This window comes from Balaenoptera ricei, chromosome 15, assembly GCF_028023285.1.
Source record: "Balaenoptera ricei isolate mBalRic1 chromosome 15, mBalRic1.hap2, whole genome shotgun sequence".
NCBI lineage: Eukaryota > Metazoa > Chordata > Mammalia > Artiodactyla > Balaenopteridae > Balaenoptera > Balaenoptera ricei.
In genome coordinates, this window is record NC_082653.1 from 62,864,344 (window position 1) to 62,890,063 (window position 25,720).

At 39.5% G+C, this 25,720-nt stretch overlaps 1 protein-coding gene across 2 annotated transcripts in view; it reads right to left on the reverse strand.

Moving 5' to 3' along the window:
* Positions 1-25,720, reverse strand: part of PARN (poly(A)-specific ribonuclease) — a 166,712-nt gene that overhangs the window by 80,761 nt on the left and 60,231 nt on the right. The gene's annotated exons all lie outside the window — the stretch shown is intronic.

A 25,720-nucleotide genomic window follows, 5' to 3' on the forward strand; every position in this document is an offset into this window, starting at 1 on the left:
TCATGAGCTGTTGTTTTCCCAAGGCAACTACCTAGTTATGAATTCTGTTTGGGTTTGTTTTTCCTCATCAGTAAGTAAGCTCTCAAAGAAGAGCTGGGGCCTGAGGGCAAACCAGTATATTATCATACCCTTGGTCCACCCCTAGCAGTTTAGATAATCAAGATTCATTACCAGGTACACTTTCCTGTCCAAACATGAATTATGAAGAAAGATCTTGACTCCTAGGGGCAGCTGTTTGCTGATGCTACTAAATTGCGGCATTAGGAGTATTCGATTTATCAAGATAGAAGACAAAGATCAAGCTCTAACATAATCACTTTTCAAAATACTTGCAAGCATTTAAAAGGGAAGGGAAGGGGACTTCCCTGGTGGCGCAGTGGTTAAGAATCGCCTGCCAATGCAGGGGACATGGGTTCGAGCCCTGGTCCGGGAAGATACCACATGCCACAGAGAAACTAAGCCCGTGTGCCACAACTAATGAGCCTGCGAGCCACAACTACTGAAGCCCACATGCCACAACTACTGAAGCCCGCGCACCTAGAGCCCGTGCTACGCAACAAGAGAAGCCACTGCAATGAGAAGCCCACACACCACAACAAAGAGTAGCCCCTGCTCGCCGCAACTAGGGAAAGCCCGCATGCAGCAACGAAGACCCAACGCAGCCAAAAATTAATTAATTAATTAATTAATTAATTTTTTAAAAGTCATTAAAAAAAAAGGTAAGGGAAGGACTAGACTAGGAGGGATAAAGCTCCCTTTACTCGAATTAGAAATCTAACGAAAATTTAGAGGAAAGTCTTTAAATGTACCTAAAATACTTTACTGAAAACATTTTATCTCCACTTAAAAATATAATTTTCCAAACAGTATTCCATTAAAGTGTTTCTGTAGCAATACTAAAAATGACTACGAACTGCCTGTAAAGAGTTCTCTAAGGAGTTAACATCAACAAAATATAGCCATCGGTGCCATTCAGATCCTGCCCCATGGTTTTTATGTGTATATTTCTACATTCAGAGGCATTAAATCTTTGTATCACCAGATATCATACTAGAATTTTATACATATATATAAAAACCGAAACTCTTACTTTATTTGTACATCAAAACGAATCTCTCCTTTAAATATAGCCCGACACAGTACAAGTACAGGTAATGGGGAGGAAGGAAGATCCTTCCTACATTAATTCTCAGTAATTTCATGAGAAAGAAGAGGATAATTTAAACAACAACAGATTTTTAAGAACAGTCTATGATAGATATTTTCCAGGACAAATACTACTACTACTACTTAAAATATATATATATACGTACACATGGTGGTCTCAAATGAAGTATTTCCTTGTTTCTGCTTGACTGAAGTCATCCAGAATACTTAGAGATAATCTCACTACGGAATTTCAGTTGAAAGATTTCTCAGAAAACCATGCAGATGAAGTTCCTCTGCCACTCTTACTAAATGTGACCCTCTACAGATGAGGAAGTAAAGGCACCAATGGATAAAGGCTGTTCTCTGCCAAGAAATGAAACAGATGACTCCCGCCCATCTGAAAGATAAGGATGTGTCTGGAAAGTGCAGGAAGCCATGTCTGAAGTTGTCCAAGACCTGTCAGTTTCAGTACTTAATACTGACACAGTCCCGTCAACACAGCGGTCACAGAAGGGGATAAGCCCTCCGGGCCAGCGAGGCAGGGCATCCATCGCTCTCAGCCTGACGTAGGGCACACACCCACCCATGTGAAAGTCAGAGTGGCCGTGTCTGTGCAACAAGCTCCCAGGCAGGTACGTGAAGGTAGCGATGTGCCAGCCATGCGATCTGCTAGGGCACAGCCTGTCCACCACATCCACTGCCTCCTGTCTTCACTGTCACCCAGCCATGAAGGTGTCCCCATGCCAAATGACTGGTCAGAGCTGCTCAGTGAATCCAGGGATCTGATTAGCCTAACAGATCTAAAAGTGACACTTTCCTTAACTGTGGGCTCCACTTGGGAAAGACTGGACTATGTGTTACGTGTACAGAGGTGAAAAGAAAGACTGCGTAATGGGACGGCAAGTGCCCTTCAACCAAATCTGCTGCACATTGCTTTCTCCAAGTACCTGCCAAAGGCATTAAGTGAATCTTCCATAGCTTTTTACTCTTCTCTCCCATCCCAGGCCCCTTCTCTTCTAAAGGGACCAATATGCAAGTTAAATTCTGCTGAAATGAAGAGGCTGCCAAGGTGAACCACACATCCTGGGTTTTCTCAAACCTCACCACACAACAGAAAAGGTAAGATGGAAATCTACAACGAGAGGATTCATCTGCAGAAATATGGTATCAAGAAAAAGAAGAAATAAAGACAAATCACCTTCAACGAAAGTCAAATTCAACAGCTGTAGGAATTATAGGCACAGATGTTCAACATACAACCACATTTAACCACCCTCAATCCTTTAGCCATACAACTGTAATAAGAACAAATGCCCAAAGTCACGATAAACTGAGGAGACGGCTCCTGGTTCTCATCTCACCAAATGAAGCTCCTCGGTCTCCATCCACCTAATTATCCAGCACTTGGAGAAGCCCACTGCCCCTGTGCCAGTTACTGCCCGGGCTGCCCGCTGGGCCAGGCAAGGCTGGGCGCCCTGCAGCAGCCCGTTTCTGCAGCAGTGTTCCTATCCGGCAGGAGCCAGGACTCTCTTGCAGCTCTCCCTGAAAAACAAATAACAAGTAGGCAGCCCACAATCCTTTTGCCTAAGGGCACTGGGTGGAACACCGAGGAGGAGAAATGAAGGCAGAAAGGAACAGAGTCTCAGTATTCGCGCTCCTTATGATGCTTTATCAAGCATCCTCCAACATGGAACCACTGCTCCCCAGGGGAGACTAGAGCTAGGTTCCTGCGAGCCTTCGGCCACAGCACTTTCTTAAACCAATCAACACACACTCCTGTTTTACGGGTACTTCTGTTTAAAGATACCTTATTTAACATACGTTGCTGACTCACTACTACTGAACTCAGCAACAACGGACTGTAACTCATGCCCGAATGCGGCTTCTCTAACGCATTTTCTCCGTAAGGCACATCAGTCTTCTCGTGCTGGGGAACACAGACAGCACTCTGGCCCCATGATTGGGGGGAGGGGGCATTTCAAATGGCAAAAATCGCCAACAGAAAGCACAAAAATGTGAAAAAAGTGGCAATAAATAGACTGTGAAAAGGACCCTTGTTTACAGTACGAGCTGCAATGAGAAACATCGCCTTGTTCAACCTCAACTGGGGACCGCGTGCGTTGGGAGACTCACATTTCCACCGCTCTGCGCATGTCCAGGAACAACCACAAAAGCTCCGTGAGTGCTGATTTTGAGGTTACGAAAAAATTTTAACGAGTAGGTGAATTCACAAACACAGAATCTGTGCATAATGAGGACTGACTGTACTTTTTAAGACCATGCCCAAACCAGCCTCCCAAACTGACTCTGGGAATAAATCCGTAGACCGACCTTACAGCAAATCTTACAAACTTCTGTGTCTGTAGAGTCCTCGCATTACATGCAAACCTACTCTAATGCTGACCTCTGTAACAGAAAGAGGCTCCAGGAACTAGTGAAGTGGGGGCCCCGAGTAGGCTCCGAGGGAGACCCCTAACTGCAACTGGTAAACGACAAATTAGAACAGCAACGCAGGAAGCCACGGGAAAGCAAAGGACAGACAACTAAAAATCATTTGGGCAGCAGTTTTGGTCTTGTGTTGAAAAGGTGCAGGTGGGAGAAGACTTTAACTGGAGGGTACTTCTATCTGAGGGACACATCATTCTACGAGGTTTACACCACAGTTTCCACGATGCGGCAATGCACGCTTTTTATAAAATCAATTCAGTGATGCTATTTTAATGTCTGGGTTTCTGAATGGGGATGGGATAGGGCAAGAAGTGCACGTTAAATAAGCAGCTAGTGCCAGGCATTGTGTGAGAACATTACCTTTATTACCTCCATCAATTCTTCCCAGCCCTGAAAAGTGCATTTTCTCATCTTGATTTTACAGCTGAAGGCTCAGAGAAGTTAAGTCAAGCACCCAAGATCACACACCCAATTTTACTCCAAGTCCATCATACCACCTGGGTTTCTTCCAAAAAGCTAAAATAAGTTGAGACGTTGCTTGGGTAATTCAATTAATTGAGTATCCAGTGAAACATTGAATTGAGCACAGTATTTCTGGTAAACTTTAATTCATGAGTTTTCCTCTAGGTACTCAGATCTTTTCCAAAAAGAAAAGAGGAAAAAATATTTTCTCTCTATTCATAAATCTTCAAACCAAATCCTGGAAGACTACACACAGATCAAATAGCAAATAACAGAGGTCTTCATCCTGACTCCTACAAGAGTGTCACTTTACTCTGAGTGCAAAGGTGGCCCTGAGCAAGCACCTAACGGAGACCCTTGTGGTAGGTTTCTCTAGGCTCGACTCTGAAGGTTTTTGATCCCGCAAATGTTGCCTAACTGCTGACGTACTGCATGAGGTTTACATTGTGGAAAGGACATGCTCTAAGTGTCCACATTGCCTAGCATGAATAAGCATTTAGGTGACAAGTTTTACTAGAAGAGGGAAAGGCGGATTCGTTGCCAGCACGACAGCACCATCTTCTGGTCAGTGAAATGGAATGAAGACAGAGAAAGTCACACCTGGACTTAAAAAAGCACTTCAACAGTTTCGTAACACAGAAGAGGGGCAAGCTAGAAAATTTAGTGTCTGCAAAATCCAAATAATGTCGGTAGTAAACAAACAGCCTCACGAGCCAATCACAGAATAGAAAAAACTTTAACTGTAGGTCATTACTGGTTGCCATTCTACTTCTGGAAACAGTGTAGCCACGGCCAGCCTCTCAGTTCTCCCACACTGCAGAACCCATCATCCTTATGAAAGAAATTCCTTATCATGTCATCACTCACACTCACACCCACACACCTCTGGGTGCACCAAAAGGCTCTCTGCTGCTCACACACCAAGTTGAAATTTGATGAGGCAGCGATCAAGGCCCTCAGAATCTCATCCTTTCCAACCGTATCTCCCACTAGTACCAGTTGGCACTTAGGGAACATCATCCTCTCTTATGCGTTCTAACAAGTTGTTGGAAAGATGGAGGAACTGACGACAACACAGCATCGTCTTTATGTTCCCCCAAAGCATAAGACCCCTTAGTAGATTGTGTTGGAGATGGATTTGGGGCCTGAGGTCCAAACAGGGCTTCCTACCATAGCCAATACCACCCCTACAGAAATCCAGACCAGGAGATCCCCATCAGTGAAAAGACCTGACAGTTGCTAGGAGCCTCTAAAATCTAAACTATTTCCTAATCTCAAGATTAGGAAGAGACCCCAGACGCTGGTTTATCTAGGCCTGCCTTCTTCAATGCAGTGAACCCACCACTGGTCAAAAAGGCCCTTGGGCGTCAGCCTCTTCCTAATTTCACCCATCAGATACACCATTGGCCTCCTTCCATGAGGAAGAGCAAGCAAGGGGGATGGAGGGGGTCAGACACTTTAGCCACAATGTTCCTCTCCGGGTGAGAAGTGTGGATGTCTCCTCCCAGTCCACGGAGATGTAAGAATGAAGGAATGAGCACTCCTGCCAGATGCTGTCCACACGAATCCCCAGCCCCACACTGGTCTAGAGACAGGAAGCACCTGAGGATGGAGATCTTTGTCAGAGTCACCTTTACTTCCTCCCTACTGCTAACACCTGCCACAGTGCTCTGCATAAACGGAAGAGAAGACTCTCCATTACATAAAAACTTTACCTGTCTCCTAAACCATCTGAATTCAAACTTTTTTGACCATGAGCTACAATGATACATTTTTATTACAACCCAGTACACATACATGTATTCCTGCATGTACAGATTTATACCTGGAAAAAACTTACATTAAAAAAAGCAAGCCTGGAGAGATTAACCAAGATGGCGGAGTAGAAGGACGTGCTGTCACTCCCTCTTGCGAGAGCACCAGAATCACAACTGGCTGCTGGACAATCATTGACAGGAAGACCCTGGACTTCACCAAGGAGGATACCCCACGTCCAAGGACAGAGGAGAAGCCACAGTGAGACGGTAGGAGGGGCGCAATCAGAGTAAAATCAAACCCCATAACTGCTGGGTGGGTGACTCACAGACTGGCGAACACTTATACCACAGAAGTCCACCCACTGGAGTAAAGGTTCTGAGCCCCACGTCAGGCTTCCCAACCTGGGGGTCAGGCAACGGGAGGAGGAATTCCTAGAGAATCAGACTTTGAAGGCTAGTGGGAATTGGATTGCAGGACTTTGACGGGACTGGGGGAAACAGAGATCCCACTCTTGGAGGGCACACACAAAGTAATGTGTGCATCAGGACCCAGGGGAAGGAGCAGTGAGCCTGGGGGAGACTGAACCAGACCTACCTGCTGGTGTTGGGGGGTCTCCTGCAGAGGCGAGTGGTGGCTCTGTTTCACCGTGGGGATAAGGACACTGGCAGCAGAGGTTCTGGGAAGTTCTCCTTGGCGTGAGCCCTCCCAGAGTCTGCCATTAACCCCACCAAAGAGCACGGGTAGGCTCCAGTGTTGGGTTGCCTCAGGCAAAACAGCCAACAGGGAGGGAACCCAGCCCCACCCATCAACAGTCAAGTGGATTAAGGTTTTACTGAGCTCTGACCGCCACAGCAACAGGGAGGGAACCCAGCCCCACCCATCAACAGTCAAGTGGATTAAAGTTTTACTGAGCTCTGACCGCCACAGCAACAGTCAGCTCTACCCACCACCAGAGCCTCCCATCAAGCCTCTTAGATAGCCTCAACCACCAGAGGGCAGACAACAGAAGCAAGAAAAACTATAATCCTGCAGCCTGTGGACCAAAAACCACAGTTACAGAAAGATAGAGAAGATGAAAAGGCAGAGGGCTATGTCCCAGATGAAGGAACAAGATAAAACCCCAGAAAAACAACTAAATGAAGTGGAGATAGGCAACCTTCCAGAAAAAGAATTCAGAATAATGATAGTGAAGATGATCCAGGACCTTGGAATAAGAATGGAGGCAAAGATTGAGAAGATGCAAGAAATGATTAACAAAGACCTAGAAGAATTAAAGAACAAACAAACAGAGATGACCAATACAATAACTGAAATGAAAACTACACTAGAAGGAATCAATAGCAGAATAACTGAGGCAGAAGAACGGATAAGTGACCTGGAAGACAGAATGATGGAATTCACTGCTGCGGAACAGACTAAAGAAAAAAGAATGAAAAGAAATGAAGACAGCCTAAGAGACCTCTGGGACAACATTAAACGCAACAACATTCGCATTATAGGGGTCCCAGAAGGAGAAGAGAGAGAGAAAGGACCAGAGAAAATATTTGAAGAGATTAGAGTCGAAAACTTCCCTAACATGGGAAAGGAAATAGCCACCCAAGTCCAGGAAGCGCAGAGAGTCCCATACAGGATAAACCCAAGGAGAAACACGCCGAGACACATAGTAATCAAAGTGGCAAAAATTAAAGACAAAGAAAAATTATTGAAAGCAGCAAGGGAAAAACGACAAATAACATACAAGGGAACTCCCATAAGGTTAACAGCTGATTTCTCAGCAGAAACTCTGCAAGCCAGAAGGGAGTGGCATGATATACTTAAAGTGATGAAAGGGAAGAACCTACAACCAAGATTACTCTACCCGGCAAGGATCTCATTTAGATTTGATGGAGAAATCAAAAGCTTTACAGACAAGCAAAAGCTAAGAGAATTCAGCACCACCAAACCAGCTCTACAACAAATGCTAAAGGAACTTCTCTAAGTGGGAAACACAAGAGAAGAAAAGGACCTACAAAAACAAACCCAAAACAATTAAGAAAATGGTCATAGGAACATACATATCGATTATTACCTTAAACGTGAATGGATTAAATGCCCCAACCAAAAGACATAGACTGGCTGAATGGATACAAAAACAAGACCCATATATATGCTGTCTACAAGAGACCCACTTTAGACCTAGGGACACATACAGACTGAAAGTGAGGGGATGGAAAAAGATATTCCATGCAAATGGAAATCAAAAGAAAGCTGGAGTAGCTATACTCATATCAGATAAAATAGACTTTAAAATAAAGAATGTTACAAGAGACAAGGAAGGACACTACATAATGATCCAGGGATCAATCCAAGAAGAAGATATAACAATTATAAATATATATGCACCCAACATAGGAGCACCTCAATACATAAGGCAACTGCTAACAGCTATAAAAGAGGAAATCGACAGTAACACAATAATAGTGGGGGACTTTAACACCTCACTTACACCAATGGACAGATCATCCAAAATGAAAATAAATAAGGAAACAGAAGCTTTAAATGACACAATAGACCAGATAGATTTAATTGATATATATCGGACATTCCATCCAAAAACAGCAGATTACACGTTCTTCTCAAGTGCGCACGGAACATTCTCCAAGATAGATCACATCTTGGGTCACAAATCAAGCCTCAGTAAATTTAAGAAAATTGAAATCATATCAAGCATCTTTTCTGACCACAACGCTATGAGATTAGAAATGAATTACAGGGAAAAAAACGTAAAAAGGACAAACACATGGAGGCTAAACAATACGTTACTAAATAACCAAGAGATCACTGAAGAAATCAAAGAGGAAATCAAAAAATACCTAGAGACAAATGACAATGAAAACACGACGACCCAAAACCTATGGGATGCAGCAAAAGCAGTTCTAAGAGGGAAGTTTATAGCTATACAAGCCTACCTAAAGAAACAAGAAAAAGCTCAAGTAAACAATCTAACCTTACACTTAAAGAAGCTAGAGAAAGAAGAACAAACAAAACCCAAAGTTAGCAGAAGGAAAGAAATCATAAAGATCAGAGCAGAAATAAATGAAATAGAAACAAAGAAAACAATAGCAAAGATCAATAAAACTAAAAGTTGGTTCTTTGAGAAGATAAACAAAATTGATAAGCCATTAGCCAGACTCATCAAGAAAAAGAGGGAGAGGACTCAAATCAATAAAATCAGAAATGAAAAAGGAGAAGTTACAACAGACACTGCAGAAATACAAAGCATCCTAAGAGACTACTACAAGCAACTTTACGCCAATAAAATGGACAACCTGGAAGAAATGGACAAATTCTTAGAAAGGTATAACCTTCCAAGACTGAACCAGGAAGAAATAGAAAATATGAACAGACCAATCACAAGTAATGAAATTGAAACTGTGATTAAAAATCTTCCAACAAACAAAAGTCCAGGACCAGACGGCTTCACAGGTGAATTCTATCAAACATTTAGAGAAGAGCTAACACCCATCCTTCTCAAACTCTTCCAAAAAATTGCAGAGGAAGGAACACTCCCAAACTCATTCTATGAGGCCACCATCACCCTGATACCAAAACCAGACAAAGACACTACAAAAAAAGAAAATTACAGACCAATATCACTGATGAATATAGATGCAAAAATCCTCAACAAAATACTAGCAAACAGAATCCAACAACACATTAAAAGGATCATACACCACGATCAAGTGGGATTTATCCCAGGGATGCAAGGATTCTTCAATATACGCAAATCAATCAATGTGATACACCATATTAACAAATTGAAGAATAAAAACCATATGATCATCTCAATAGATGCAGAAAAAGCTTTTGACAAAATTCAACACCCATTTCTGATAAAAACTCTCCAGAAAGTGGGCATAGAGGGAACCTACCTCAACATAATAAAGGCCATATATGACAAACCCACAGCAAACATCATTCTCAATGGTGAAAAACTGAAAGCATTTCCTCTAAGATCAGGAACGAGACAAGGATGTCCACTCTCACCACTATTATTCAACATAGTTCTGGAAGTCCTAGCCACGGCAATCAGAGAAGAAAAAGAAATAAAAGGAATCCAAATTGGAAAAGAAGAAGTAAAACTGTCACTGTTTGCGGATGACATGATACTATACATAGAGAATCCTAAAACTGCCACCAGAAAACTGCTAGAGCTAATTAATGAATATGGTAAAGTTGCAGGATACAAAATTAATGCACAGAAATCTCTTGCATTCCTATACACTAATGATGAAAAATCTGAAAGAGAAATTATGGAAACACTCCCATTTACCATTGCAACAAAAAGAATAAAATACCTAGGAATAAACCTACCTAGGGAGACAAAAGACCTGTATGCAGAAAACTATAAGACACTGATGAAAGAAATTAAAGATGATACCAACAGATGGAGAGATATACCATGTTCTTGGATTGGAAGAATCAACATTGTGAAAATGAGTATACTACCCAAAGCAATCTACAGATTCAATGCAATCCCTATCAAATTACCAATGGCATTTTTTACTGAGCTAGAACAAATCATCTTAAAATTTGTATGGAGACACAAAAGACCCCGAATAGGCAAAGCAGTCTTGAGGCAAAAAAATGGAGCTGGAGGAATCAGACTCCCTGACTTCAGACTATACTACAAAGCTACAGTAATCAAGACAATACGGTACTGGCACAAAAACAGAAACATAGATCAATGGAACAAGATAGAAAGCCCAGACATTAACCCACGTACCTATGGTCAACTAATCTATGACAAAGGAGGCAAAGATATACAATGGAGAAAAGACAGTCTCTTCAATAAGTGGTGCTGGGAAAACTGGACAGCTACATGTAAAAGAATGAAATTAGAATACTCCCTAACACCATACACAAAAATAAACTCAAAATGGATTAGAGACCTAAATATAAGACTGGACACTATAAAACTCTTAGAGGAAAACATAGGAAGAACACTCTTTGACATAAATCACAGCAAGATCTTTTTTGATCCACCTCCTAGAGTAATGGAAATAAAAACAAAAATAAACAAGTGGGACCTAATGAAACTTCAAAGCTTTTGCACAGCAAAGGAAACCATAAACAAGACGAAAAGACAACCCTCAGAATGGGAGAAAATATTTGCAAATGAATCAACGGACAAAGGATTAATCTCCAAAATATATAAACAGCTCATTCAGCTCAATATCAAAGAAACAAACACCCCAATCCAAAAATGGGCAGAAGACCTAAATAGACATTTCTGCAAAGAAGACATACAGATGGCCACGAAGCACATGAAAAGATGCTCAACATCACTAATTATTAGAGAAATGCAAATCAAAACTACAATGAGGTATCACCTCACTCCTGTTAGAATGGGCATCATCAGAAAATCTACAAACAACAAATGCTGGAGAGGGTGTGGTGAAAAGGGAACCCTCTTGCACTGTTGGTGGGAATGTAAATTGATACAGCCACTATGGAGAACAATATGGAGGTTCCTTAAAAAACTAAAAATAGAATTACCATATGACCCAGCAATCCCACTACTGGGCATATACCCAGAGAAAACCGTAATTCAAAAAGACACATGCACCCGAATGTTCATTGCAGCACTATTTACAATAGCCAGGTCATGGAAGCAACCTAAATGCCCATCAACAGACGAATGGATAAAGAAGATGTGGTACATATATACAATGGAATATTACTCAGCCATAAAAAGGAACGAAATTGAGTCATTTGTTGAGACGTGGATGGATCTAGAGACTGTCATACAGAGTGAAGTAAGTCAGAAAGAGAAAAATATCGTATATTAATGCATGTATGCGGAACCTAGAAAAATGGTACAGATGAGCCAGTTTGCAGGGCAGAAGTTGAGACACAGATGTAGAGAATGGACATATGGACACCAAGGGGGGAAAACTGCGGTGGGGTGGGGATGGTGGTGTGCTGAATTGGGCGAATGGGATTGACATGTATACACTGATGTGTATAAAACTGATGCCTAATAAGAACCTGCAGTATAAAAAAACAAACAAAACAACTAAAAAAAAAAAAAAAAAAAAAGCAAGCCTAAGCCCTCAACACAAGGGTTTGTAAAAAAAAAAAAAAAAAAGAAGACAAAAGAAAAAAAAAAAGCAAACCTATCTTTATTAGATGGGACTCACTCTGACATTTTCTAACTTTTTCCTTTTATAAAAAAGCTGGTCACACTCACTAAAATGATTTCACAGCCCAGTGAGAGGGTGAGCCAGCCTGACAAATTGTGTCGTAAACATCCACATTCCTGCTGACATCGGCTCTGCCTGCACGATCATCTTTCTTCTCTGTTAACTCAGAATCAGCCTTCTCTCAAGGACCCCATCAAGGCCTCTTCTCAAAGCCTTCCCCAACTCTTCCCAGCACTGTCCCAAATACCAAGGATGTAAAATAATGACTAAGAGGCAGTCCCCACTTCAAGAAGTCAAGTCTCCTGGATGAGACAACTGAACACTATACAATAAGCCCTAGGTAAGCCATCTTCCCTTCCTCTGAACACGAAACACTTGCCATCTGTATGCACTGATTCATTCATTCATTCAATTATTCTCTCCCACCTTGACTTGCTCCAGTATCATTTGTGTAAGCAATATTTACATGTTTGTCCAAAGATGAATCCGTCAAGTAGGATTTCTTTTCTTGCAATCTTATTTGTCAAGGGATAATTTTCGTGAACTCTAAATTAGGAACTGAAGTGCACTGTCACCGATTCTTGGAAGCCAACGGCCCATTTATTATTCTGCGTAGCATTTGTAAATGTGACAGGTTCCCAGATAAATTCAATTTGGCCTCAGTCTCTAAGAGAAGGCTCTGAACTAGAGTAAATGCAAACACCAACCTCCTAGACACTTAAAAATAAATAGAACCTGCTCGAATATATCCATCGATTTTTGACCCTGTGCTACAATGCCACCAACACACGTGGAAGAGTGCCATCAGGGATGCCACCTCTGACAGCAATCAGGCTTTACAAGAACAGCTCAAGTTGACAAACTAAGCACTCCATACCTGGAAATTCTTTTGAAAGCCTCAGACCTAAAAGAAAACCAGTGAGATGCAATATATTATTTTGAAACTTGAATTAAAAGACTATCCCAAATCAACATTACAGAAGGCTTGTACAAGGGATAAGATGCAAACTCCTAATTTTAACACAGACATTTCATGTTTCCACCTTCTAACTTCCTCTCCAGCCACTGTACCACATGTACCCCCTGTTCCAATCAAACCAAAGGATGTGCTGGTCCCACTCTTTACCAGAGCTTTCTCAGGCTTCTTCTACTAGGCTAACTCCAACTCATTATTAGGATCAGCACAGGCACCACCTCCTCCAGGAAGCCTTCCTTGTTAACCCTCTTCTGTGTCTCCATGTCAGTCTGAACTGGTTCTCCCTCTCTGAGCAGTGTACCTTATCACAGCCCCCAGTGTGTACTGATGCACTAGTTGTCTAGATACCAGTCTGCCTCACTAGACCATGAATTCTTTGAGTGCAGAAATGCTTATTATTTCATCTCTATTCCCCATCTAAATTCAGTCCCTTGGTTCTTCAACAGTAGACAGGCAAATATTTATGCAAAGATTAACACTGCAGCTTTCAAATGAAACCCCCCCTTTTTTTTTTGTTTGCGCCACTCGGCTTACAGCATCTTAGTTCCCCGACCAGGGATCGAACTCATGTCCCCTGCAGTGGAAGCGTGGAGTCCTAACCACTGGACCACCAGGGAATTCCCAGAAACACAGCTTTTTTAAAAAAAACTTGCGAAATACCTCATAATTATTCTCTTCTCTGTTGTTACTGTAAAGAACACTGAACATAAAAATACAAGGTATCTAGCAATACACACTGATAAATTAATAAGGCTTACATCCATCTGAACCTATAATTACAAAAATGCACACCTAAATGTGACCCTGCTCACACTATAACGCAATTCATATTTGGGGAAACAACAATTACTAAAATCAGTAGATGTCCTATAAGTAGCTCATACGTTTTTGCTAAATAATACGCTACAAAAATTTATTTCCTTTTCCTTTAAAGTATCTATATAATACCAATAAAGGATTTGTGAGAAAAAAAGTCTCAGTTTCAAAGTTTTATTTTCGTATGTTGGTGTCTTTTCTATGTTCCTTTTCCCAATACTATATAGCAGTTTGCTCCTCTGCCTTTGAAGCAATTAGAAAACAAATCTCTATGAAGTTCCCCACGTTACTCCAATTCACATTAAGGAAGAACAAAAGACATTCCTACTAGTTGGACAGTGTAATATAAAGCCTTATTACTAAACAGTTATTTTAATCCATGCTTGCTTTTTATAATCATGAAACCTGAAAAACACTCTTAAATATCTAGGTATGTTGACATGAGGTGTAGAAGTTAAGGTAAAACCCTGGTCTGAAGTGCTAGAGTAACCACCACCTTAACACTTCAGTGGTCTAGCATTTTCTGGCATTTTTGCTCAACATGATGAAGTGACATTTACCCTGCTACTAAAGTGATGTTTGGGCTTCTTCCCAGGATAAACAAGAAAAGACAGGTAGCAAAAATATTCAACAGTGGAAATATTATCAACAAACATCACAAATCAAAAATGTTTCATATCCACCTTCCCAGAATAGCAGATTTAAACCAAAAAGTTGAAGAAGGAAAATCCAGAGAAACTAATTCCATATATTTCGTAATTAGAAAAAAGATACCATAAAATAACTACAGTCAACAATATGCTAGACGCCTAAGCATTTCAGAAGCAGGACATTTCCTTTTGCTGTGCCCCCACACATATAAAAAAGAAAGTACTACGACTTTATTCTTAAATTTAAATATTTTAGTACATAGGTAATATCTGTCCTAAAGAAAAACAGAAGACAGAAAAAAAAACACACGAAAGTAAAATTTTCCTGTAATTTCACCACCCCAAGAGATTCGCTGGTAACATTTTTTGTAACAAAGTAATATTCTGAAACAGCCACTGAAGTGGTACAAAATCATTTCACTTATAGTATTTCAAATTTGCTAACACGAAATTTATTTCATTTGTTTAAAATAGTAAAGTTGCAGACAATAGGAATCATGTCTGAGAAAACAATGCTAACATGTAAAGACTAACACAGCTAGCCTATTTAATCAACCAATTCATTATTTCTGGTGAAAAAACAACAACAAACAGCATTTGAAGCCTCAAGAATAAGAATCAGAGATGCAGGGTCTGTGTTGAATTCTCAACCTTAGTCTCTCAGTGGCCTAAGAGCAATCAGGCCGATTAATCTCACTGCTTCAAATTTCCTAAAACCACCAGCATCCTAAAATACTTCCCGAGAGCTGACTGTGGCTGTGGTACTAAATCAGGCACAATGGAACCTGCTTTCTAACTTATTCTGCATAATCTTGAAAAGTATGTATGATAAAAACAACAAGAACGATGAAACATACAACTACATTCAAAGATGCACAAAATTTTCTGAGTAAATGAAAAGATACATATTCCTGGTCATAAAGACTGAATATTTCTAAATAAAGACGTCAATGGAATTAATTTGTTAAAACAGCAGTGAAAAATCCCAGCGGGCTTTTTGAGTGACTCTGACAGAATGATTCTAACACTCAATACAAAGAATAAATAAAAGCTTATTTTGAAATAGGAGTCAAGAGTCCTAAAACTGTTTAAGTGTCCAGCAAAGAACTGGTTAAATAAACGATGATACCTTCATACGATGAAATGTTATTCAACTAAACACAAAAAAAGAGCTTATTACATAGACATGAAGCACTGGTAAGTTATAAGAACACACAGTAAAACAATATGCAAAGAATAAAATATTATAAGATGAAATATATACTTAAATATAATATACACAGTTGAAAAGTAAATCTCAAATACTATTGCAATTATCTTTGTTAATAAAGAGAGGGGCACTACAGAAATTTTTAATTTTTTGGTACTTTAAAATTTTTCCATTAACAAAAATTATCACTGTTTAATAAGAAAGAGGTACAAATGAGTTGTTTCAGATTTTTTTTTTTAAGATCATCGTTATGGACCCAATGATTTCATGTCTTCAGAATTTATTTTAATAAAATAATCAGAGATATAAACAAAGACAAAGATGCTCATTAAAGAATTAACTTAAGGACTTCCCTGGTGGTGCAGTGGTTAAGAATCCGCCTGCCAATGAAGGGGACACAGGTTCGAGCCCTGGCCCGGGAAGATCCCACATGCCACAGAGCAACTAAGCCCGTGCACCACAACTACTGAGCCTGTGCTGTGGAGCCTGCGAGCCACAACTACTGAAGCCCACATGCCTAGAGCATGTGCTCTGCAACAAGAGAAGCCACCACAATGAGAAGCCAATGCACCGCAACGAAGAGCAGCCCCCGCTTGCCGCAACTAGAGAAAGCCTGCACACAGCAACGGAGACCCAAGGCAGCCATAAATTAATTAATTAATTAATTTTTAAAAAAGAATTAATTTAAAATAGTAAAAATTTGGGTATAACTTAAACATCCAAAAGGGATATAGTTAAATAAGTTACATGTACCTATACAATGAAATATAATGCATCCGTTAAAAGGAAACTCTTCTAGAAAAATGTGTAATCGCATGGAAAATGCTTGTGACATAATGTTAACTAAAAAAGCATATCCAAAAATGCATTTAAAGTCAGGTCTCAAGTAGTATTAAAAATGTTATGAAAACACTCATCTAGACAGAGTAAAACAACTGACAGGAAACACTAACCAAAATATTGTTAGTATTCATATCTACATAGAGAGACCATGGTTGAATTGTTTTCTTCTTTGTAATTTCAAATATTTCTCACATTTTCAACAGGGAGTTTGATTTACTTCTAAAACTGGAGGCGGGAAAGCACCACAAAAGCAATTTTTTAACAAATGACATTATAACTAAATTTGATAGGTTTCCTGAATATTCTGACAAAGCAAACATTCTTAGAGCCAGATAACATGGCCCCTAAACACAAAACACAAAAAATCAAACCCAATACTTTGGACAACAAGCAATTTAACAGAATATGAAGATTCAGCCTCTGAAGCACAAACACTGCATTTCTCCTGGTTACATTCTAACTGCCACAGGACTCTTCCTCATTGATGCTTTAATGCTGGCAATTATATTAAGAACCCGGGAAGCCTTATCTGGCAGTCAGGAAGCTTTCTGCCCTATTCTCACACCAGCTAATGCCTTAATTAGGAAGAGTCCAAGTTACTGTCACGCTCTTAAATAAATCTGCCTGATACAGATTTCATAGCAGAGATGCATAAAGCTGCTAATTCTCAAGATTAAACACATAAGGGAATTAGTAAAACAAGGAGGTTCTTAATAAATATTATTAAAAATTTCCACAGTGCCTTTCGTGGATTAAGCGATTTAGAGCAAAAGAAGAGTCAGTTGCTCTTACAAGTTTTCAAATGCGAAGATATCTACACAAAACATATAGACATGCATGCTTCTTACTAATAACGATTTTCCTTTACCAAACTAAAGTACTCCATAAGCCAAAACAATAAAAAAAATCTTGTCTATATAAAAACAAATATATTGTTTCCAGGTTTCAGTACTTATAGAATAAAAATCATGTAGCATTTTAACCCACAAGTTAAGTCACCCATCCCCTCTCTCCAAAACAAGCTTTTTATTTTAAAAAGTCATGTCTTGGTTGAACTCATTTATTTATTGCTATAAATTTATAATTCAATATAATTGTTGTAAGCCAACTCTACATACAGTTTAAGATTAGGAAAATTAACATGCAAGAAAAATCATCATTTGTTTTTTGGTTCTTTCTTGACTGTTTTGTGCATTTCCTCTTCGACAAGAATAAATATACAGTAACACATGAGCCAACTATGAAAAGTAGCACAGATGGAAGCAAAACACCAAATATTTTGTCGGGATATTGTCCCTCAGTATATATGTGTATTTGAAAGGAACTGAACTTAAGTCACTTTTAATTGGTTAAAGGAGGTAAGTAGCAGGTTTTTAATGCATTAACATTAGATTTTCTTAAAATGTTATTAAACAGAGAAAGAGGTAGTACAGCATGGTATAATACGGCAGGAAGTTTTGTGTCAAATGTAGATGCCATTAGGGTAACAATTAAAAAGCAAAGGTAAGGCATTCCACCTCCTAACAAACTGACCTTTCCACTGATGACAACATAAGCTCTGGAAAAAAATGCTAAAAACAAGTATCGAAGGGCTCTGGAACAGAAGCAGAAACACAGAGATTTTGGAGCGGAGTCAAATCTTGGAGGAAGCAAACTGCCACAGAGTGAATTTCCTGGGTTGTTTTTTTTTTTTTTGGATGTGACTCTGCCTTAAAGGGAATCTGTAGCAAAAAGGGCAAAGAGCATGTCTTTCTGGTAGGAGGAGTCAGGGGAAGACGCAAGGGGCAACCAGTGGCAACACAGAATGAGGCAGGAATCCTTGAAGAGAGGAAACCAGAGAATGGGAACTCCAAATGTGGTGTAAAGATAGCCCACGTCCCCGGCCGACCCTTAACCATGCATGTGGCAGACTGAAAGCAGTCTGAGCTAAGATCTGAGCCACTTCCCACAAGCATGAAGGGGTTCGTAGTTTTAGCTAATTGCCCACTAAAACTAAAATGAAAACATCAACACTCTTCTGAGGAATATAAGTGAATCCAGAGTCCACAAAAGAACATTCAAAACGTCCAGGAAACAATCCCAAATTACTGAACGTATGAAGAGCCAGGAAAATGTGGTCTATTCTCAAAAGAAAGGTAATCAATAGGTACCAACACCTAGGTGACACAGATGTTGGAATTATTAGACAAAGACTTTAAAAGAGCTATTCTGAATATGTTCATTGAGGTAAAGGAATATAGGCTCAAAATAAAAGAAAGATAGGAAATCTCAACAAGAAACAGAAAAGGTTAAAATAAACTGGATGGAAATATAGAACTGAAAAATACAATATATGAAATTAAAAATTCACTGGATGGGCTTAATAGCAGAATAATGATGATTGAGGGAAGAGTCAGTGCCCTTGTAGATAAACAGAAATTATCCAATCTGAAGAAGAGAAAAAAAAAGAAGGTAGAAAAAAATGAAGAGAGCATCAGGAAACACAGGAACAATAGCAAAAGGTCTCCCATATATAGGTAGTTGAAGTCCCAAACAGAGAGGCAAGAGAATACAGAACAGGAAAAAAATATTTGAATAATGTCTAAAAACTTCCCAAATCTGGTAGAAGACATAAATCTATACATTCAAGAAGCTCAGTCAACCCCAACAGGATAATTACAAAGAAAGCCGTGCCAAAGTACATCATATTCAAACTGCTAAAAAATCAACGGTAAAGAGAACATCTTTAAAGTAGCCAGAGAAAAACAATCCGTTACATAGAGGGCAACAATGATTCAAATGACTGCAGCCTTGTCATCAGAAACCATGGAGGCCAGAAGACAATGGAACATCTTTAAAATGCTGAAAGAAAAGACCAGAATTCTATATCCAGCTAAAATATTCTACATGAATGAAGGCAAAATAAAGACATTTTCAGATAAAGAAAAACTAAGAGAATCTGTTGCCACCACACCAGCACTGTAAGAAATACTGAAGGAAGTTCTTCAGGCGATACCCTAAAGAAACTTGGATCTTCAGGAATGAATGAAGACATCTGAAATGGTATATCTGGGTAAATCTTCTGAATTATCCTTTTAATTTTTAAAATATTTATTTATTTATTTAGCTGTGCCGGGTCTTAGCTGTGGCATGCGGGATTTTTAGTTGCAGCATGAGGGATCTAGTTCCCTGACCAGGGATTGAACCAAGGCCCCCCTGCACTGGGAGTACAGAGTCTTAGCCACTGGACCACCAGGGAAGTCCCCCTTTTAATTTCTTAAAATACATATGACTGCTTAAAGCAAAACTATAACACCACTTTGTGGGATTCATAATCAAAGCACGTGTAATACATATGCCAATTACAGCCTGGAAGACAACAGGAATTGGAGTAAATGGACCTATATGGATGTAAGGTTTCTACCTTCTATGTGAGAATATGAACTCTAAGTGGATATATATTGAAATTTCTAAAGCAATCACTAAAAAATAATGCAAATAGGTATAGCACTAAAAAGCCAATACAGAAATTAAAATGGAATTCTTCTTAAAAATTTCAAATAATCCAAAAGAAGACAGGAAAGGGGGAAACAAAGGAACAAAAAACAGAGGGACTAAACAAAAAACAAACTTTAAAATGACAAGCCTAACCATATAAATAATTACGTTAAATGTCAGTGGACTAAATACTCCAATAAAAAGTCAGAGTTATCAGAATGGATTAATAAAAAGCAAGACCCAACTATATGCTGTCTACAAGAGACTATTTTATATATACACAGATGGGTTGATAGTAAATGGCAGAAAAAGGATATACCAGCCAAACGTTAAAAACACAAGAAGGACAGACTGACTATATTAATATCAGATTAGACTTAAAAATAATAGTAATACAAAAGATAAAGAAGGGCATTTCATAATGATAAAGGAGTCAATTTACCAGAAAGACAAAACAATCATAAATGTGCACATACCTAATAACACAGCCTCAAAATATATGACAGGAAAAATGACAAAATTAAAGGGGGAAGCAGACAATTCCACAATCATAGGAGATTTTAACACCCTCTCTCAAAAACTGGCAGAACTGCTAAATAAAACATCAGTAAAGACACAATATCTGAACAACAGTGATATTTACATCAATAGATCAAACGTTATACTGCAGAATTCACATTCTTTACAAGTGTACATAGTACATTCAGCAAGATAGGTCATATCTAATGCTAGGCCATAAAGCAAATTTCAGTACATTTAAAAGGACTAAAATCGGGCTTCCCTGGTGGCGCAGTGGTTGAGAATCTGCCTGCCAATGCAGGGGACACGGGTTCGAGCCCTGGTCTGGGAAGATCCCACATGCCGCAGAGCAACTGGGCCCGTGAGCCACAACTGCTGAGCCTGTGCGTCTGGAGCCTCTGCTCCGCAACGGGAGAGGCCGCGACAGTGAGAGGCCCGCGCACCGCAATGAAGAGTGGCCCCCGCTTAAAAGCCCACGCGCAGCAACGAAGACCCAATGCAGCCAAAAATAAATAAATAAATAAAAAAAAAAAAAAAAAAAAAAAAAAAAAAAAAAAAGGACTAAAATCATATTAAAATTTCTAGTCACAACAGAATTAAATTACAAATTAGCAACAATAAGAAATTAGGAAAACTCTAAGTACTTGGAAATTAAACAACACACTTCTAAATAATCAGGGTCAAAGGAGCAATTAGAAAAATGTATCTAACTTAATGAAAATTAAAGCAACATATAATTGATGGGATGCACCTGCAACAGTGCTTACAGGATAATTTATAGCTTTAAATGCTCGTATTAGAAACAAAAAGAGGTCAAAATCAATGACTGGGAGGGAGTTTTAGCTACGTACACACTGTTAGCTGGGCTTGAGGCCTTGTGCCCTCACACCGGAGAATGGAGGTCCAGCCAAAAGTGAAAACTGGAGCAGACTGTGAACTGCTTGAAGGTTGGATGCTGTATGTTCCCAAACCTCGTTGGCAAACGGTGAGAGCTTTACTGGCTCCAGCTGTTCAAGCACAACACCTGACCAATCATGGGCTGACTGCTAAACTATAGGAAGCCAGGCTCAAAAAATTTTAAAGACTTAAAAAAAAAAAAAATCACATAACGTTCTACCTCAAGAAACTGGAAAAGAAGAGCAAAGTAAACCCAAAGCAAGTAAAAAAAAAAAAAAAAAAGAAGAAGAAAACAAAAAAGCAGAAACCAACAAAACAGACACCAGCAAACAACAGAGAAAAATGAAGTAAGCCAAAAGCTGGTTCTTTGAAGAGAGCAACAAAATCAGGAACCCCTAGCTAGAGTGACTGAGGAAAAATGAGAACACAAATCAATCCCACGAATGAAAAACAGTTATCACTACAGATTCGGTAAACGTTAAAAGGCTAACAAAAAGCACAGGTAAAGTTTAAAGTTATAAGCAGCCTTTTAGCAAATCCAGTACCGAATAATTGCCTCAAAAGTCGTATAACAACTCTAATATTTATCTGTTCAGCACAATCAAAAGCTAACGCTTTTAAAAGGATGATTTTATATAAGCACACTCATACTGTGGACTGAAGTGAAGCTGTGAAGCCAAGTACCTCCCCCCATCCCAACAAATCATCCTGAACAAGCTCCTAAGGCAGTATATCGGGAATTTCTATAACTCCCTGAATTGGGACTGGCTTTACAAAATAACCATTAGGTTTTTACCTCTACTAAAGTGCCTTCATCAATTTTTGCTTTTTAATATTTTTCTGTAGTATTCATGGTGTACTCTAATCTCCGGCTTTTCAAAACAAATGAAAAGGTTATTTTCCTCAAGCTGTTTCTATAAAACTTACAGGCAGAGAGATAATGCCTTATAATGTATCTAAGGACACTCAAGACAATGTCTAACTATTTAGAGTATGACTAGGAAGGGCTAATACATTTGAAATATTGTTGAGCTCTTTTCCCCATTTAACAAAACTATATTAGATATACAAAAATTCTAAATGTGTCTGAGGTATTCAGATGTGACCAATTACAGGTGATTTCTTATTCGATTACTCTGAGAAAAATTCTCAAAGGGTGAGGCTAAGTGATCTCCTCCAGGGCATCAAGTCCCACACTGGCCACGTGCTGCCTTCCCTGAAAAGCCAGAGGGGAAGAATATGAAAATATGGCTTGGATGGGTTTTCACTATCTGAACCCCAAAGCAACCAGGGACTCTTTTATCTTCACAGCAGCAGCAAACAAAACGCAACAGGAATCGAACTAAATGGCACTCAGTAGAAGAGTTTTAATAATTTCAATAGACCTGAAAAAGAGTTTTCATATTCATGAAAATGGCTTTAAAGAAATCTTGATTAGACTTAGCACTACCAAAAGAAAAAGGCAGGTGTCAGTTAAAAAGCAACTCCATAAGTGTAAATCAAAAATAGTTTGTAACCGAGCCAAAGAAGCCATTACAAGCTGCTATATAAATAGGCATTTAATGATTTTTCCAACATTACGTTATTGATCTAACAAGCCCTCTGTTTCCACTGAAATGAATAAGTAATTTGTTTAAGATAACATTGATAGGATTTGCGGCACATTAGATACCCTGGGTCTCTCTCACTGGTAAAATTACCACTATAAAAAACAAATTTTACATTGTCTTTCAGGGAAATATCTGCATAATTTCAGAAATCACAGCAAAAGGCGAGAGACATGAGATACAACCATCAGGCGCAAAACGGCGTTTCTAAGTCATAACACCTTGAATGTCATTTATTCAGCTCAACAACTTATTTAACATACACTTACTAACATCAGACATTACGACCCTAAGCACTGAAAACACAATGGCAAACAAGAGATATGGTCCCTGCTCTCAGTCTATCTGGGAAGACAACCAAGCAAGGTATGTTAAGAAAGGATACCAGGCTAGCACAGAGAACGGGGGCTGATCCCCTGCAAAGGGAGCCAGAGAAAACACCTGAAGACACGGATGTTTAGGCAGAGACGAGGAGGCAAGTTAGACGAAGCCAAGCCCCGGGGGTGGGGGGTGGTTGAGTAAAAGATGGCTGCTGGCAAAGAAATTGCGGTCATAGGCACAGTACGTGCACCGCCAGGGATTTATGTTAAGAGTTGTCGTTTGTGTCAAAAAAGAGACTATCATGGAAAATTAGACTTTACTAGTACAGCCGCATGTATCAAAAGACAACAGTCATCTAACTTCTTTACCTAGGAGGAAAAAAGGTAAGAAGGTCACAGTTTCATCTTGGCCTACTCCCCACATCGCCCGTTCACACACACATCTATCTACTCACGCCACGGCATGTGCCAGGCACAAGAGGAGGATCCAATAGAGAATAAGATGGGTAAACAAGCAAATCAGAGGACTTCTGTGCCTACATGATTCTGAAATGTAGCTCCCTGATTTCAGGTATCACTGAATAAAATACTGAGCTTAAAAGCTACTGTACTATTGAAAGACACTTTCAATAATAAGTAAGGGAGTAATCATTATTGCACGTCAAATATGGTATAACAGGAACAATAAAAGAAGCTCGGGCTTCCCTGGTGGCGCAGTGGTTGAGAATCTGCCTGCCAATGCAGGGGACACGGGTTCGAGCCCTGGTCTGGGAAGATCCCACATGCCACGGAGCAACTAGGCCCGTGAGCCACAACTACTGAGCCTGCGTGTCTGGAGCCTGTGCTCCGCAACAAGAGAGGCCACGACAGTGAGAGGCCCGCGCGCTGCGATGAAGAGTGGCCCCCGCTCGCCACAACTAGAGAAAGGCCTCGCACAGAAACGAAGACCCAACACAGCCAAAAATAAATAAATAAATAAGTTTATAAAAAAAAAAAAAAAAAAGAAGCTCTGACACCTCACACACATAAACAAGGAATTATACTTGTATTTTCAACTAAGCACTATTCACTAGTGCCTTACAAATTTCAGATTTACACACACTCATGTTTACGGTTCATAACAAGGGAGGCCAAGCAAGTATTTCAATAATTACTACCAATTGTCAAGCACTGCTGGTGGAGTGCCAGGCTCTTTGCTGGGAACTTAACATCCATGATCTCATTTCACAAAGGAACTAACTATCATCATCTGCGTCACTCAAACGAGGAAACTGAGGCTTAGAGAGTTTACGTAACATGCCCAAAAATGCATGGCTGACAGGTGGTGGAGGCAGGTTACTACTCCCCGTGTCAGCGTGGCTTCAAAGCTTATGCATCCCCTTCTCTCCCACTGCACGGCTCCTGAGAGTGACCAGCAAGGAAGCTGAAGTGTGACACTGAGTGAGCAGGGGAGGCGTGACAAGATTTCAGGTGGGGAGTTAACATTCACTGTTCTCTCATCTACACCGAAGTCTCTCTACAGTCTTAATCTCAGGGTCCCTGCCCCCCACTAACAATTCTCTAATAATTCAATCCCTTTGGATTCCAGGTAAACTGTCTTACTAAGGATTGTGGGAGGATGGGTCACAGAAATAAGCAAATATTAAAAACAATTTAACTAGCAATATCATTCACACCCTGGATCCAACATTGTTCCTGGTGTCATGAGCTCCTGAAGTACATTTCACATTGAAATCTACTGCTAAATAACCATAATAAAAGTTCATAGTGATGCCAAGCTTTATAAACATAATCATCTCATGCAGTCCTCATAATAACCCTAAAAAAACCATAACATCATCCTCAGTTTATAGAGATAAGCAGAAGCTTATCAAGGTTAAATACTGTGTCCAAGGTCACACAACCAAAGGTAGTGTAGTAATATGACTCCAGAGCCTAAACTTTTCATTTCTATAACATAGCATATATTCCTGCAATGGTTATATAATTTTTTTTAAATACCAAAAATACTCTGACCTGAATTTGTGTATTTGTAGAAATTTTCATATAATTGCTCATATAGCTACATTATCAGAGTTATATAGTTTTAGTCTGTGGCACTTCATTTAATAAAAAGAAAAATTACATTACTAAGCACCAGGGAACTTGAAATCTGTCTGAAGAAGCAGCTTAACAATATATATTTTCTTCAATATTTAACTCAATAGCTTTTCATCCTAAGAAAATAGACTGTTTTGTGATGGTTAATATCAAAATCATTTAGGGTCCAACAATAAGAGAGGTAGCATTCCACCTTTTTACAATCCTAATTTAGAAGCAAATAAGGTATCTTTCAGTTTATTTGTTCATAAAACAAGTATTTGACACAAGTTTAATGGAATAAATAAACCACAAAAATTTATA